The sequence below is a fragment of the Ambystoma mexicanum genome, chromosome 2q (assembly GCF_040938575.1).
Source record: "Ambystoma mexicanum isolate Mex_15411 chromosome 2q, UKY_AmexF1_1, whole genome shotgun sequence".
Taxonomy (NCBI): domain Eukaryota; kingdom Metazoa; phylum Chordata; class Amphibia; order Caudata; family Ambystomatidae; genus Ambystoma; species Ambystoma mexicanum.
In genome coordinates, this window is record NC_090924.1 from 1,096,297,180 (window position 1) to 1,096,315,765 (window position 18,586).

Genomic DNA, 18,586 nt, shown 5'->3' on the forward strand with positions numbered 1-18,586 from the left:
CCTTCATATCCTTGTAATGTTTTCTATAGAACCTTTCTCTCCATATTAATCCTACTCTCCTATTATTTTTACATTCAGATCCTTCCTGGTACGTCCTTCAAGCCAGAGGCCCGACCCTGCGCTATCACCATTTACACTTTTCGGATCCCTTTCTCAACCCAGGGAATCACAAGCCTTTTCAGCAAGGTGCTTCTCTGCCTAACTGACTCACTGCTCTGCTCCTGCTGCAGCGTGCAGAATCACTGTTCCTGTTACAGCACGACTTCAGACAAGCTTCTTATCTCCTCTTCATAATCAAGTAGCTGATCCTCAACTCCTCTACTCATTGCATTGAACCTGTGTACACCAGAAGCCAGTACCTTCAGGGTTTTCTTCCCCAGAGGGTTGCCCTGGGACTTTTGTCTTCTCTGCGTTCATAAATCAGGGAGATAAGGGTTTCAGGGCATGCCTTACTATCTTCCTACCGCGGATGCTCCTGATAGGGTTAGTCGTTTGTATGTTATACACTGAATATATAACAGATAGCAATGCTAATTTTTAAATAAGGATCAGATGCAGCAGTTGGTAGCAGCAGTACAGAATTTGACTTTAGAGGTACTGACATTGAAACAAGAAAATATGATGTTACGTCAGAAGGTAGTTCACACTAGATCAGGTGACATAATCCCTGGATCTTTACCAGGAGGCAAGTACGACAGTAATCTCCACAAACTTAAAGAGTTCTTGGATGCCTGGACTGTACAATTTACATTCAAAGCCGCCTATTTTGCGAATGAAAGAGATAAAGTAGGTCATATGATCTCTCATCTCACGGGAGCAGCATTAGCATGGGCTACCACTTTAGTCACCAGAAATAATCCAATTCTCGATTGTTATCAGGCATTTGTGAACAGCCTGGCCGCCATGTTTGTGAGACACGAAATTACAGTATCAGCTCAAGAACAATAACTCGACTTTAAACAGGGGTCCATGGATTTGTTAACGTATATCACACGGTTTAAGCAAACGGCAGCAAGCACAGCTTCGCCTGAGGATGCCTTGATTGCTCTATTTTGACGGGGCCTTTCTGAGGATCTGAAGGATGAGGTATCATGTGTTCCTCATTCAAATTATCACCCTGACAATCCAATTAGATTACCGTTTACAGGAGTGTCACCTAGAATGCAAAAAGGGAAGAGTGTCGCGCCAAGCAGCGGAACCACCCCAGACCCCTTCCAAGAGTGCAGATCAAGAAGAACCCATGCAATTGGGGGTGACCGTTCCATTATCTACAGAGGAAAGAAATCAAAGATGATCTTTAGGTTTCTGCATGTATTGTGTGGCAAAGAACCATCTTGTACGCGATTGTCCTCTCGCTCCTCCTAGGCGACAGGGAAACAACAACTCCCGATCATAGAGGCACCACTGATCCGGGAAGGCCAACTAGGTTCTCCTGAACAGACATCCATTACTCGATCAAGACCCTCCTTGAATCAAACTATGGCTGTTATTAGAGTTGCTTTAAATCAGGAGTTCCACAATATACCAGCATTAATTGACTGTGGGGCAGCAGGGTTGTTTATTGATGACAGGTGGGCCAGAAACAAGGGAATCCCTAGGATCGGTAAATAAAAACACATCCCAGTGGGGGTTGTGAGAAACCAGAGGTGTTTCTCCCAGGCTATTCCCGGGGGTTCCTTTGTTCAGGTGGCCAGGGCAAGGCTATCGCTCTTGGGTCCCAACCGTGGGGGCAGACGAGTGAGGGAGGATCTGCTGGACAGGGGGTCCTTGGGGACTATGGGAAACACGCCCAAGGGCGAGACATGGTATTCCTCCCGTTCCGATACACCCTTACCCGACATCCCCTCAGTTGTCATGGGATATTATCAGCAGAGTCCCATCATACCCCAATACCTTTCTGTAACAAAAAGGGAAATTAAAACCCAATAGAAAATCGATTCACCCATGACAATACATTTAAACCCTTCATCCTGACAAAAACCTACACGGTTTTCCCATGATCTCCAGGAAAACCTACAACTCCCACAATCTACTGGGACAAAGAAGAGGCAGATTGGAGTCATGAGGATTACCCATAGGAATCAACGGGCAATGGATTCCTATGGGCAGTCTCTATGTTGTCCCGACAATGAGGTCAGGCAGTGTCAAGCAGGGAGGGACAACTACTTACACCTGACTCCAATCAACTAATAAAAGATCAGACACCCAGGCATTCTGAGCGAGCCAGTGATGCTTAAGGAAGCAAAGGAGCCAGAACATAAGCAACCCTGGAAGGCTTGGAGTGAGAACGACTGCCAGAACACTGAGCCTGTAAGCACAAGAGAAGCTGCAGTGTGGTGGAGAAGCTATACATCCAGAAGGCTAACACAGGGGCAGTTGAGGCTGCCTTACAGTGCCCAACCCAGAACTCCTCCCCTGGGTGTGGCCCAAAGGCCCAGGCTCTTGAGGGGCAGGTGGTGAGACCCTGACCTCACGAGAAATCCCATGTGCACATTGGTGCACTCTGGGACTTGAAGTCCAAAATCCCTTATTTTGAGAACAGTTAAGAAGGAGTCTGAGCCCGACTGAGGGACACCCCTGAGGAGTCAAGCGCAAGACGAGGCATGGGGGGAGGCTGTCCATCCAGAGCGGTGACAAGCAAAGAACAGGAGAGCGGAAAGGAAAGGAGCAAGCGTCAGGAGCTGGACACTGAGAAGCCCGTTGTACGAAAGTACGCTTTCTTCTCGATACCACAAAGGTTGTGTATGCCAGCCAAGCTGCAAGAGAAAGGAACAGTTATCGTGATAGAAGGTTGTCAACAACGGCAGAGTTGAGGAGATGTTGTAACTGTATCAGTGACCTTCTTGACTGCAACATTAAACCAGCGCAAAGAATGAAAGACTTTCACCCCAACCGGTGAGTTAAACAAACCGACAAAAGACCGGCATTGAGGTTTGGGAGTGCTTGAAAGTTCATGTGAAATGAGCATGAAGCTAAGATAGGTACGAGCCCGACAAACAGAGACCCTATATGGTTTGATCCCGGCGCAGGCAAACCTATGAGAATGAGAAATGTAAAATATTGAATATTGAACTTACTGTACGAGTGAAAAAAGGAACTACAAGTACCAGCAGGCACTGGGAAAGAAGGCAGTACCATGAAAGTCAAAGTGGTCAGGTATGTTTAAGTAAAACCCCATGTCGTTTCGAAAGCCTTCGCCGATAAAAGCTTGGAGAAGGAAAAGCCCAAAGTGACAGGTAAGAGAAGTATGTGTGTTTTGACAAGTAAAGTGAACTTTGTTTCAAGGTAGAGGAAGCCTGTGTTTTTACAAGAGACGGTTCTTTTGAAAATCCTTTTTTGTTTCTTAAAGACTTTGCCAGAGCGGTGTGAGACCAGCTGAACCATTGAACTGTGTCTCTGTGCCAAAGCAGCCAGTGTGTGCACGTAGCTCAAACGTGCTGCCTTGTCCGTGCTAAAAACACAGAGAAGGGAAGCTCACTGCTCAACTATCCTGACATATTATTTCTTGAGAACCTTTCCTTTTTTGCATATACTACTGTCCCACACCATTTTGTATTTAGAAATAAGGATTGGCAATAGGTTTATTAGTATAGGCCCTTTTTTATACATACTCAACTAGGACTGTGCTAATATTATTTGAGGGTTGTAGCTGGCTCCGATCCTTAGATTTAGGTTTAGATAGACTTTAACCAACCCTTTGAAATTCATTAAATACCCTTGAACTGTGTCTCGTTTGTGCCGGTCTTCATCTATGATACCAAGCCTTTTCTTGCACGGTGTTAATGGTTCCCTGTTAATTTCAGGACCCATTAATGAACAAACAGCACATTTGGTCATTCAAATTGCCTCTGATAAAGAGCAGATATAGTTTGACATAATCAAGACAGCTCACTATCCTGTCATTTTAGGACTACTCTGGTTACAGTGCCACAATCCTTTTGTTAACTGGAAGCCCGGATCTCTATTTCTTGACTCAGAACTTTGTGTATCACATTGTTTAACCAAAGGTTCTATTGGTAATCATTATTCCATTTCATCATTTCCCATGTAGACTTCAGCAGTTTTACTTGACAATATTCAAGCCATTCCTGAATAGTATTGATAATTTCAGGATTTATTCTCTGAATTCAAGTTTAAAGAATTGCCACCACATCGTCGAGATGATTGCGTGATCAATATCCTCCCAGACAAACCAGTACCCTTTGTGGTCATATGTACATTCTGTCAGAAAAAGAAAAACAAGTACTGAAAGAATAGCTACAGACCAACCTCAAGAATGGTCTTATTACTGAGTCTAAGTCACATGCTTGGACATCCTTTTTTTATCCCCAAAAAAAACATAGAAGAACTCAGTCCTTGTATTGATTTTTGGGGTCTTCATAACATCACTGTGCCCAAAAGATATCCCACGCCTTTAATCCCTGATATTCTGGAAGCAGTCAAGGGGTCTTCAGTCTACACAAAACTCGACCTCATGGGTGCTTACAATCTCATCCGAGGTCGTGCAGGTGATGAACGGAAGACAGCATTTCGCACCCCTTTCAGTCATTACTTCTTTTACATTTTTTTTATTGTGTTTATTGGTTAAATAAAACTTTTTACACATACACACATTTTATTAAAAACAATTTTACACACATTTATGCTACTAAATGTTTCATAAGAAATATTTCTGAAAGGCAATACTAAAAATCTAAAATTCCTAATTTCTTTACAATCTCTTTCCACAAACAATACAGAGTTAAATTCATGACCTTATTGTCTCCCATACAAATATATGACCAGAATTGAACAGTGTGGATAGAGTCCAGGTCATGTACTGCAGAGCCATAGGACCTTTCATATAAAATATTCATCTTAATACATTTGGTTAGTAAATGTCTAGGGGTTTCAACTGCCATTCTGCACAATCTACACAAACGATCCTCGTGAGGTATGTTATTCCAAGCACCAATGTTCATTAATGTTGGGAGTTACTTTAAAAGCATAATAAAACGTCTAGTGTCAGAATTTGGTAAACTTTTATATATATATATATATATATATACACAAGGAGTGTCTACAGGAAAAGATTGCCTAGAGTATTCTACATACTTTGATCTTTTAGATAAATGTAAGCATCTTTCATTTCTATCTGTCATGCCTCGGTGTCCCCATTGGTTTCACCTGTGTACGGGACGCACAGAGTTGGAAACTGCTGTGACGTTTGTCACAACGGCAGCCTTGGTGCACGCAACAAACTACATTTCCCATCAGCCCTGGTGTTCATTGACTGCATGTAATGCTATGCGATGTGCGTTCCACGCCTCACCCGGAAGCCCAGTATTTATGCTGTTCCGTGAGTTACAGGGGTGTTCCTAAACCATTGTTTGTTTTTGCACAGTGCAGTTGCTTCACGTATCCTGATTCCTTGGAGATCCTTTCTTTCTGGACTTTGGCCCCTGGCTATGCTGTCGGATTTGGCTCTTCTTAATCCTTCTTCTGATGCCGATGACGGCTCCCTCCTTCATACTGCTTACATGGCTCCCTTTGCCGCGGCTAATGTCTCTCGGCAACCCTTGATCTCTGCCTTCATTTATGTCCGTTGTATCGGCCCCTTTACCTTTGCGTGAGCCTCCTGCTGGCTGAAGCTCACTCGCCCATGGTTCCTTCCACTTCCTTTCCCCTTCTCCCATACTTACCTGATTCCATTACCCCATTATGCTTTCTTCATCTTCCGGGATGCTACGCTGTAAATTGATGAGGTTTATGCTCTTGAACTTGGACTCTGCTTGATCAGTGTGGATTTTACTTGGACACTTTGCTTACTATCATCAAGACTGTTTCTCATTGCCATTCCTCCTCTCTTCCTGAACTGCTAGGGCTGTTGGAATACCTCATTTGCATCTGGATGCTGGTGACTGTGAGTGTGTTTCCTTAGTTGTGCCATCATGCCGCCCGGGTCAGGGTCTCCCTTGGGAACTCACCTTTGGAACTAAACTCCATACCCTTCATTTTCCAATTGGATACCACCTGAAACTCCTATCAGCCCTGGCTTGCCTTACTGCAAATAGGTTTTCCGGTTCACCAAACAGGTCAACAGGTAAGAGTGGGGTGTTCTGGGGGTGTTACTGGTGGAAACACGAAGGACATACCTGAAGTCATATTCATTGTCTGTGTTTGTTCTGTCTTCTCTATAGCTCTGCTGTTGCTCCTGCCTTTCCAATCTAAACCGTAGCCTGACAGTTATCTTCTACCCTGCAGGCTGTGCTCTTGGGGGGAAAGTCTCCCTTCCGTCTGTGGAAAGAGGCTCCAGCTGCCCATAGGGACTGGGGCTCACCGCCTGTCGTTAACCCCGACCTGAAGGTCCACGATACTTGACACTATCCCAGATGGCTGCATTACATTTAATTTCTTTAAATTTACTAGGTTGTCTGTAACGTCACACGTGCATCATATATTCTCTAAAAAAACATTGATATAATTTCTCCAATTTGTAAGAGCTGCAAACTTTTCAAAACTACCCTGCTTATTAATAAATTGTGCATATAGAGATTTAGTTTTGTCCTGACTCAACAAAATTTTGATGTAAAGGTTACATGCAAGTATCATTTTCCGTGTAGTTAATGATATGATACCTAAATTGCTACAGATAGCTTTCACCAGGACAGATTGAGACAGACCTAATGCCATACGCCACATTTTTCCTTCCAGAATACTAAGCCAAGTTGTTTCTTTCAAGGTGTATATCTCCAGGCCATATAAAATAGACGTTACAACACAGATTTTATACAGTTGTACCAACCCTTCAGTTGAATTCCCACCTGATTTTTGTACAAATGACTTTATAGATTTAAACTTTATGTAATAGATTAAGAAAAGATCGCTTTACTCATATTGTTCAAAAAAGTGATCTGAGATATACATAACTCAAAACTTCCTCAATGTTCTCCCCTGTAGAGACCAGTTATATTTTTGTATGTTTCATCTACTGGACTTAATTGTCATTATCTTAGTTTTTGCTAGATATAATCAGACAATTTTGTAAGGAGAACTCCTCTAATGCCTTTAGGCTATTTGTAGCCCCAGTGCTGTTTGGTCAAAAATAACAATATCGTCCACATACGAAAGCCATGCCAACGGCATTGCGAAATTCGTGAAGGATTATTGTTACAATTTTGCAGTGAGACTCCTAGGTGAGCCAAATAGATATTCAAAAAAGTAGCGGCTAATGTACAACCTTGTTTTAACCCATGGCTGACCTGAAATTCTCCACTTAAGTCACCTTCCTGATTTATTCTTATCTGAACTTTATTATTTAGATAAAATGCTTTGACAAAGTATAACTTTTGCTTATGTACATTTCCTGCTATCATTTTCTCTCATACATTTTGGCAATCAACTTTGTCAAAAGCCTTTCTAAAATCAATAAAACAAATATACAAAGTCTTATTATTATGCCCCAAAGTGCTACGAATAAAAAACATTGAAAACCATACATTTGTGACTTTACTAAAACCCTTTCTGAACCCTGACTGTTGAATACGAAAAATCTTCTCTTTCTCTATCCATATATTAATGTAGTGTAATGGTAATTTACAGGTGATCTTGGTGCTGGAATCAATCATATTCTGTATTTTGAAGGACTGTCCTTTGGGCCTTTTTTGAAGATTGGGATCAAATGTGACTGATTCCAAGATGTTGGTATTTTGCCCGTTTTCATAATGCTTAGAAACACCATACACAGAATATGTGCTCACATTTTGGGATGTGCTTTAAATAGCGCATTTGGCAGATGGTCTGGGACGGGAGCCCTGGAGGGTTTTAAATTTTTTATGATTTTTTCAATGTCTTCCTTACTAAATATTCTCCATCTTCAAAAATATGGTAAGAAACATGGACATTTGCTTTCAAATACATGGCTAGTATATAATTCTCCCATACCTCATGTGAGATAAGATTGATTTCAACCACTGAGGTATAGTTTGAATTATATCTATGAAATATATTCCAGAACTTTTTTGTATCGCTACCCTTTGAGGCGGCGTACATCACCTTCCACTGTACAGAAGCGATGGTATCCTTATGCATTTTGTACCATTTTTTTAATTTAAACTTTATATTTATTAAACATTTTGAATAAGGAACCCATGACAAAAATTGATAATTTGCATTGAAGTGTAGTTCCCGTAACCTTCATACCCTCTCCCACACGCCAAACCATCAAAATGAACACAACACAGGATATTGGGTTAGATCAGTATTGCATTACATTTTATTTTTTTATTGTATATTGGTTTACAAAAACCTTTACAAAATACCAATAATAAAACATAAAAACATTAAAACACAATTCTTTACATTTATGATAACAAGTATACACATTCATTATTGAATTCGAGCACAATTTTTTTTCTGTTTGATAAATATACACATACATTATTGAATTCATTATAAATTTCCCTTAATTCATATATCATAAATGCGTCATCATATTGCATTAAATACAGGACATCAGCCAAGAGTTCAAAGGCATGGGTTATATCTTCCCAGGGGCTCAAGAAGTATCCTCCATCCTCTATTGAGGGAGCTGGACTCCCCCGACCGACCCCCGACTCCTGTTCTGCAGTCTCCACCCAAGGAGGTAGACTCGCCCAGCCAGTTTTGTTAGATGAAGGTTTAAATATTGGCCATGCCCCAATGTAAGACCAGCATTCCCCATTCCGCATGAAAGCAGTCCAATTTATCATTTACCATTGCAGTTAGTTTTTCCAACACATAAATATACTTAAGTTTAAGGGACCAATTTGCTTTAGAGGGGAACCCTGAGCTCTTCCACTTTTGGGCTATCGCCGACCTGGCTGCTTTCAACATTGCCTCACAGATTCGCGGGAGCCCACTTTCTTCTCTGGATTCCTCCGGTTTCCCCAGTAGCAATTGCAAAGGGTCGTGTGTAAGGGTTATGCCCGTCACCTCTTTTATCAACTGAGGACTTCCTACCAATGGACCTGAATCGTGGGGCATGACAACCACATGTGGTATGTTGCACCTCGCTCCCCACACTCCTTAGGAGAGAGGGGAGAGACACACTGGCAAATTTATGACAATTTCAAGGGGGTTAGGTGCACCATTTTCACTGTGAACAGGTTCCCCTGAAATATTATACCGTAGATCTGATCCCATGATTCAGCTGGTATCTCCCTCCCAGTCTCCGCCTCCTTCACCTGTTTGAATGTCTGTCTGCTCGCTCGGTCCACTGTAATCAGTCCTTTATACAGTTTGGATATAATGCCCCTCCTCGAGGTGGACACATTTAGGACTTGTTTGATGGGGTACGAGGGGTGTGATAGTCTGTGAGGGAATCTCGGTCTGTGCATATGCCTTTTAGCCTTAAGTACTCAAATACTGTCAATTCCTTCTCTTAGTGTCTCCCAACTTTTACATCTTGCCTCCTGAAATAGTTGCCCACCCTCTGCAGACCGATATCAGATTATCTTTGAATGTGTTTAAATCCTCTGGTACCCAACTTAATCGGCGGGCTCCGCAGAGAACTCAGCTGGGAAGGCCGGGAGGAAAGGTTTGCATTACGCCCATCGTCCTTCCACAGTAACCATATTACTCCTAGCAACGGGTGCCCCCTAAGCGAGCTTGGAATAGATTTGGGCGGGGCCCATAACAGGTCCCTGGTTTTACCCTGGGGGACGGAAATATCCTACAAGTAGGACCAGAACGTGCCCAACTCATCTCTTGTGTGCTCTAGTAGGATGCGTAGTTGGGCAGCTTTATAATATTGGTAGAAATCCGGCAGGGAAAAGCCTCCAAAGTCCCTTGGGAGGCTAAGAGCACTCCTTTTAATTCTGGATATCTTGCCCTGCCAGATGAAGCGTGAGATCATGGAATAAAGTTTCGCAAAGAGAGCTTCCGGGATGCGTGTGGGGAGTTTCATGAAGAGATATAGTAGTTGCGGGAGAACCGTCATTTTGACCCTGGTCACGCTACCATACCAGGAGAGAGTCAGGGGGACCCAGCAAGCAAGATCTGCCTCCAGTTTGGCAAGTGCTGGAGTAAAGTTAGCTTCGACCAGGCAAAACGGTGAGAGAACAGGTGCAGCGGCATTGAGGAGAGGCATTGCACTTGCAAAGTATTGGGAAGCCAGCACAGCCCTTCGGGTTGCACAGACCTCTCCCCGGGGGCCTCTGGATCTCCTGGGCCCATTTGCTCTGGATGAGGGGCGGCCCCAACTCCTGGGCAGAACTTGGGAAAGCCCTGAGGCTATTGTCAGCTGGTCCCTGCGAGCGGGACAGGCTTGGTACTTGCTGCAGAACCTTGGCTCCCACAAAGGCGCACCGGCCCGCTTCAGTGCTGGGTGGAGACTGAGCTTGTTGCACTGGCTATCCTGAAACAGACCGGCAAGCTGCCGCAACATTAGTGCCTTGCTTCACCTGCGCCTCTGAGAGGCGTTGGCACAGTCTGTTTTACCTAAATGTTGCAGGCTCTGGGCAGGACCTTCACCCTGACAACGCTTGACATCAATTTAGCCCTGCTGTGAGTCTGGGGCAGGGTTCCTGGTTCACTCGTGCCTGGTAGAACTGAATACTGGCCCGGCACCACAGTTGGCCCTGACTGCATGAAGAACATTATAAGCCCTGAAAGGCTGATCTCTGCCTCGAGGGGAATACCACAGACGCCTGTGACTGGCCACAGCGCTGGCATTTCTGGGGAGCGCAGTGGTGGCACCACAGCCGACATAGACATCAGGGATACAATACTGCCCACTGATTCCCCTGTGGGTGGGAGTGAACCCACTACTGCCAGGAGGACTGCGGACTGAGCGGTGACTGCCTATTGAGAGACCGCCATGGTTCTTGGGGCGTGGGTGGTGCACTGGGGTGAGGTGCCCTGGTGGCGGCTGCTTAGGCCATCAGCGAGGCAGTAGAGCTGCATGGCCAAGGGCAGCAATCAGCAATCTCGATTGCCTTTTAACCAGAAGGAGGGCCTTGGTGGAGAGGGCATGAAGATGCTATCGGCCCATGATGACATGGGCAAAAATGGCCCACCTGGACAAGGGGAGGCCAATGTGGGGTCTGCTAGTGGAGCACCAACCTCGGAGCTGGGCCTGTTGCTGACAGAGATGAGGTCCGGCTTTGCATCTCTGAATATAAAACTTGAAAGCATGGCATATAAAGTCCACCACATGCAGGAATGGATCGAGAAGGAGAGTAGCTGAATCTCTGAGGCTGAACATAGGGTGGGGGCCCTCAAAGACTCCAGCGGCGAGACAATGCAGGCGATACAGTCCCTTAAGCGGGAGGTCTCCGCATTTAAAGAAAAGAATGAGGACTTGGAGGCGAGATCCCGGAGAAACAATATCCAAGTGGGGAGGGTCTCAGAATCCATACCGCAGCAAAATATGGAGGTCCTTATGGAACAGTTAATCCGGGAGATGTTGAAGACGCCTTCGCTGTTGACTTAGTTCTTGATTGAGAGGGCACATAGAGTCTCGCAGGTGGCCCCTCGGCCGGGCCAGAGCCTGCTCCCAATAATAGCGTGCCTCTCAAACTACAGGGACCGTGACACCATCCTCAGGAGGGCCTGTGAGCTGCGGGTTTTGACCTACGAGAACTCCAGAGTGTTGTTCTACCCGGACTTCACCCGGACGGTGCAGAAGGCCCATCTGTCCTTCCTGGCGGCAAAGCAAGCTCTACAAGAGAAAGGACTACAATACGCCATGCTGTACACATCCAAGCTACGTGTGCAACATGGAGGCCGAGCGCATTTCTTCACAGACCCGGGTGCAGTGCACGACTTCCTTGAGACGCTGTCCAAGGAGTGACCTGGGTGTTGAGACTCCAGTGTGGGGTCTCCAGTACTGGTTCTTTCCAAAATCATTTCACTAATTAGGTGTGAAAGGTAGTGTTTTGGTGGCTCAAGAGCTCATGCTACTACTGCGAGTTGCCCTTCGTGATCAAAGCAGATAGGGGGGTTGGTCTGCTTCCTTTAGGTTCCTCCCTTTTACTGATGTCTCTACTTCTAGGGTCTACTTCCTGGGACCCCCTCCCTGTTTACTGCTCGTTTACATCTCATATCCTATATTGTGGAATGAAAGTACCTCCCAAAGGATGATGCAATAATTATCGCAAGATTTCCAGCAGGAAGGAGAACGGAAAACACTGGAGAGTTACAAGAGGCCCATGTGGATGAAATGCGGGAAACAAATGTAAACGTCTTTCCACTGTTACTTATTTATATTTTGTACTGTATGTTCTTGTTTGTTATACATATACACATGACATCCTCTGTTAATATGTACACTTTATCGTCCTTACATATTTATTCATATTTAGTCAGCCATCTCTGCCCCGAGCAGGAGCTCGTCCGCATCCCACGCTGCAGGAGCAACCCCCCCCCTTCCACCTCCATGGAGGTAAGGCCCTTAGCAGTAATAAGAGCTGCTTTACCTAATTCGATCCGTTTTGTGCAATTTTGTATACAAACGAAGTAGTTGGTTGATATATTTGATCAGCACTGACACTCAGCCCTGCATTCACCAGTTTCCCCTCTACTGGGCACCTTGATCCTGATCCTGGGGATAAACGCCATCAACGACCACGCAGCTCGCCACTTTCCGAAATGGCCGTTCTATTTCTGCGATTAGCCCATATTTCTGCATCGCGGCCTGCACCCACAGCTGACTGGCTGCCTGAAAGGCATTTTGCCTAATCGGAATCAGCCGGCAGGCGAAGCCGGCCTCACGACTTAAGGCTGCTGACTGAGCTCACAGAGCGCTACAGGTGCTATGCAACGTCATGCTGCCCGTTTAGTTGGCAGTTCACGGCAAACCTTTCAGAGTATCTCTATAGCATCTACATTTCACTGACTATATCCCTCTCCCTTGCTAGGAACACTCAACCTTCCTACGTAAGTGACGTGACGCGCGCGGGCGTTTTCCCTCAGCACGGGTTAAAGGTGAGCGGGGGAAGCAGTTTGCTGTACGTGCCTTTCGTGGAGACCGACGTGTGTTGCTGCTTCCTGTTGTTTCGCGCGCCATCACAACTTCACAGCTATCAAGGACGTATCTCTTCTTTTGGCGGGGGTATTGTCTACGCGTGTTTTTCTGCATCGCGCTAGTCAGACGGTGAGTCGCACACGCTATTTTTCCCACTGCGAGTGCCCCTGTGTATCGCACCAATTTTCGAGGTCATAGTAGCCTGCGTGTCTCACGCGTACGCGTTATTCGTGTTACTGGGTGCCACTGCGTACTGCGGGAGGTTGATTCCACGCACGTAGGCTGCAGGGTTGCGTGCACGGTTTTACTGCAGTTTTGGGGTGCCTGAGCGTTGCGTGACCCGTCACTACATCACTGGGGTCACATACAGCCTTGCAGGTGCAGGGGGGCTGTTAACATCTTGCTTCCCACCCCCTTCACCCCAATTGCCCAGGTCAATTGTGCTGTACACCTCCCATTGGCACTACTCCATCTGTGCCGGCACTACTACATCTGTGCCATGGTTGGGAGGCCAGCAAATGTGAGGGGCGCCTTAGCTGGGCATACTCCTTGTGGTGGGTGTGGTCGGGGACGTGGCTGTGGTGACCAGGGAGTGGGGGGACTCCAGGGTGTCCAGGGCGGCCACAGAGGGGGAAGAGGCAGGGGTGCACCACTTGAGCACAATGTTGTGCCATTTGTCGGTGCAGTCATGCCACCACCCCCTGTGTTTCTGGGAGATGCAGCTTCTGCATCTGGCAATGGCACCCTTGTGACCCGGCAGTCTGTTCCATCGACTGCCACAGGCCCAAGGGTAGTGGTAGCTGCAGGTGCAGCTGTGGACACCACCACCCAGGCTCAGGGTCTGCCAGCGCAGGCTGCGTTGGCACTTGAGGAGCCCTTGGAAGATTTCCAACAGGCCAGGAGGGAAACCGTAGGGGCATGCAGGGCTGCTATGACCAAGACACGTGTCCCTGGGGCAGTTATGTCATCTGCTGCCCCGAACAGCCGGGTGTTGGCAAGTGCAGGGGCAGATGCACCCAACAACACCCCGGTTGTGAGTCTGCCAACCAGGACCGTTGTGGTCAATCACCCTGCCACAGCGGATGTTGCTGCGCAGGGTCCATTAGAGGGCACCCAGCTGCCACTGACACAAGTCAGGCTTTTGGTCGTCCCTCCACCTGCCACTCCCTTGGCTCAATCCACCAAACCCACTGGCCATACTGGTCAGGGCGGCATTATCCAGCCAGGGTCTGCGCCACAGTCCAAGAGGAGGAAGGTTTCACCTGCAGCACAGGCTGGGACCCCACACACAGCCACGACCTCCTGCACGTCGAGGAAGAAGCCTTTCTGCAAGCAGGAACTGGACTTCCTCGTGGACTACGTGGGGGGCCACAGCAGTGACATGCTAGTGGGTGCCAATAGTCAGACTATGGCTGCCCACCATGACACCCACTGGAAGCAAGTTGCGGAACATGTCAGTTCATTCGGCCATGAGGTGCGCATGGCGCAAGAGTGCAAAAAGCGTTGGAATGACCTCAAACGCAGCGCTAAGGCTAAGCGTGCCTCAAATTACAACTTGACTCTGGTGACTGGCGGTGGGCCTGCACCAGAGGAGGAAGAGCTCACTCAGCATGAGTCACTCGTTGCGGAGTTCATACCACCTGAATCGGTCAAAGGAGTGGGAGAGATGCTGGACTTTGATGCCCAGTCCAGTGAGTGTTGATGCGTGTTTGTTGAGGACGTGTGTGTTTTACTTGTGGGATGTGTTATGCATGATTGCCACTACATGTGATGTGTACATGGTTCTGATGTGCAAGTAATGCAATGCTTCCGTGATGCATGTCTTCTCTGCTGGATGGTGGACATGTGGAGCAGACGGGGACTGTCCGCATCACCACTATTGCACCCAACTCACATGCTGGTTACCAGTATACCCCTCCGGCCCATGTTCCAGCTCACTGGCCCTTCTGCATGTGGCGTGGGGTGACCTTCCTCTCAGCCCAGTCACAATGTCATAGCATGACTGACGTGCATGTGTCCTCTGCCTGCATGCAGGTACTCCATGTAGGCATGCTCCCTTGCCTCTCCTCCGCCACTCTGCACCCCAGTTCCACCTTTGCACTGGTCTGCTTCAATCTTGCCATTGGGTACTTTCCTGTTCATGCGTCCTGTGTACATGCTAACTTCCAGCGGACAATCTGCCAGACATATGCTGTGTGGTACAGCCTTAGTACTTGATGCAGGGTATCTCCCTTGTACTGTGCATAGGTCAGACGCCCCACAGGGACATGAGTGCCCATTCATGCTCCATGTGCATTGCACGCATGCCCCTATGTGTCCTTGACTGGATGATCACTGTAATACAAGTCCTGGGTGACATACATTGCATGGCATCTCATCAGCTTTCCCATGTCAACTGTGGCTCAGTACTGCGTTGCACACATGTTTAGGGTCTGACAATCTGTGTGGGTCACAGGCCTCAGCCTGTTTTAGTCTGCCAATGACTCTGTCCGACTGTTGTAGTGTCTTCTTCACACGTGGGCAGCCACCAGAGTTTTCATCATGTGTCCTGCTTACTGTCCCATCATCATTTACAGTGTTGTCACTTGAATCACATTAAGCTGTTGATGCCAGTCAACACTGCCTGTCAATACACAGGTCTATGGTCAGCCTTTTGATACCATGCTAGGCATCCCTGCTTTTGCACTTGGGTGGAGGGGTGCTTTGCTTGTAGATATGCTACCCATTGAATGCACATTGCACGTGATGCCTGGATTTGATCTTGCACTGCCTTCACATTTCCTGACACACACCATGAAGTCCTTGTACATGTAGGTAGTGAGTGACATACACATTTGCTGCACTGCATAGACCCACTTCTATGCAAACTGCCACCTTTCAACAGGTCTGATCACAGAAGCAATTCAAAGTTGACCCAGCATGCATGCCAGGTTCTATTTTGTGTGTCACATGTCTGCCTGATGTGTTTGTTGTCGGTGTGTGTGTGTGTTGTGTGCTTCTGACATGTGTAGTGACCTTTTTTCTCTATATTTTTCAGATGATGACGCAATGGAGCCGGAGGATGGTGTTGTCATGCCAGACACAGGGTTGTTACCACTACATCAACCCGGCACAAGTGGGGCTTGTGGGGTGGTAGGCCACGAAAACCCCCAAGTGCTACAGTCCATCTTGTCTCTGGCTGCCTATGAGTCCAGCCCTGATCACGACTCTGACGTCCATGTCGAGTTGGATGAGCATCAAGTCCATGTGTCAGGGGTGAGTGATTCTGATGTGGACACTCCTCTGTCCGTGACACCTGCACTGAGGGATCAGACAGTCTTAATACCTCCGCCCGTGGTGGATCGGAACGCAGGGTCACCCTCCACACCAGTCACTGATGCCTGGGACATCACGTTGACGGGGGCATGTAGTCGTGCAGCCGCGGGCGGTGCCAACACAGCGAGGACACCCGGTCCTTGGGTCCCACAGGGGTCAAGCCCAGCAACGCGGTCGCCGTGCGCAACCGCAGTATACTGAGTGGGAGCAAGACATGACTGCCAATTCAGAACGGCAGGGGGCAGCAATGGAGAACATCGCTCAGAGCATGGAGCGTGTGGCCCGATCTGTGCTCCCCCCTGCTAGGCAGGTGCTTCTCCAGCAGCAGGCGGCACGGTCCACGGCCCGCTCGCTCAGGCTGGGCATAGCGGCCTCAGACAGGGCACGCCAGGCTGAAATGTCGTCTCTGCGTCAAGCAATTGCTGCTCATGCAGAGGCGCAGATGGATGTCCTGAGGGAGGAGTATGCTTCCCTCAAATCCACTCTGAGTGTCCTTCTGATGTACCAGAGGCAGCGGGCAGAGGAGAGGTTTGCACAGCTTGAGCGTACCATCTTGGCTGAGCTACAGGCTTGCCGGGAGGTGCAGCGGTTGTTCAGCCAGGCCTTGCAGGAGGAACTCCGTGTTACACGTGCTACCTTGCAAGAGGAAGCACGTGTATCACGTGAGGTTCTGCATGCAGACCTACGTCACATCGCCACACAGAACCAGGCTCACCCGTCCAGCAGACTTGCTGCCGTCGAGGGGCAAGCTGCGGCTAGGCGTGGCCAGGCTACTGTGCCATGTCCTCCTTTCCAGGATGAGCCAGACTCGGACGACCATCTATCTCCCACATAGGTCGGGCTGTGCAGGCGTTGAGCCCATGGAGGTTTTTTTTTTTGGCTCAGCATCATCGCATGTGGGTGTTGAGCAGCACCCTGTACCTCCCCCCTCCTGGGTGCCTCCCCCCCGGGTCGTATGTGGCCATTTTTGATTTTTCTTTTAGTTTAGTTAGTTAAGTTTCTGTTTGATAGTTAGTTTAATTAGGTAATGTAGGTTTTTCATAGTTAGTGTAATTAGTTAATATAGTTTAACATTGCTTGTCTATTGTGCTTTCATGTGACGGTGCGGTGCTTTGTGGCTTTTGAAAGCATCCACTGTCTGTTCCAGCTGGGCCCTTCAGGCTTGTCTTATGTATGTGTTTGCTGCTTGGGGTCCTTGACTCACATATGCCACTCCTGCTTCCCTTAAACATGGGCTTGCAAGGATGGTTCGGTGTAACAGCCTATTACACAAGGGCTTTGGACTGTCATATCTGTGGCATGTCTGGTGCTGTGTAACTTGTGTTAACACCCCTACGCAGTGTTATTGACCACTGTTCTGCTTTTGCTAGATGGGGTGTTTCATGATTAATGTGTACATTCAATGCTATGCATTGTGTAGTATGTTTCTTATCTTTACTGTACACATGCTTGTTGCAATTCATGCCGTAGATAGTGTGTTCCACACTTTGGATGTGAAAGACGGACTGATGGTGTGATTTCTGATGTATGTCTCTGACATGGTCCAGTAATGAGATGCCTGAAGAGACACACACAGATGACTCTAAAGCATTAATCATGTGTTTCATGCCCTTTCTGCAGGGGGATGAGCCTCCAGACCACCTTTGCCAGCAGATATGGCCCATTGGACATCTGGATTCTGGACACGTTTGTTGGTGCACACATGCATATGTGTGCGCAAGCAGAGGCACATGGATTGCAGACATACATCCTAGAACTGCTGACGTGTTTCAAGGGACTCCAGGCAAGGTGAGCAGCACAGGGGGGCCACAACACAGCAAAGCTTCCACCAGGCCAGTTGCACATGCAGGCTTAGTAGCAGCACTGACGGTGAGCTTGGACGAATATTGGTGTTGAAGCGCACAATGCAGCTCAGATGTGTTGGTGGACTGGTGGCTAGTTGATTGTAAGGTTGTCTGGGGCAACTGCAGGGGCAGTGGCACATACCCTCCGGTCCACCATGGGCCATTGAGGCACTTGTATCACCCATGTAGCCTTCCGAGACATGGAATGGAGCAGCTCACAGGGACATACAGCAAGGGAGAGACTCAGGTATTTTTTTCCGGTCATGGTGGGACACGACTTTTTCTGAAGTCATACCTTGCTATATGCATCTGTCTGCTTACCCAGGGAACATTGCATGTTGTGTGAATCGTGACACATTGGTGTTCCATTTGCCACGCACCCACCGGCGCCTGACTTACTGCATTGTCTGTGTATGAACCATCACAGGGGGAATGTTACGTA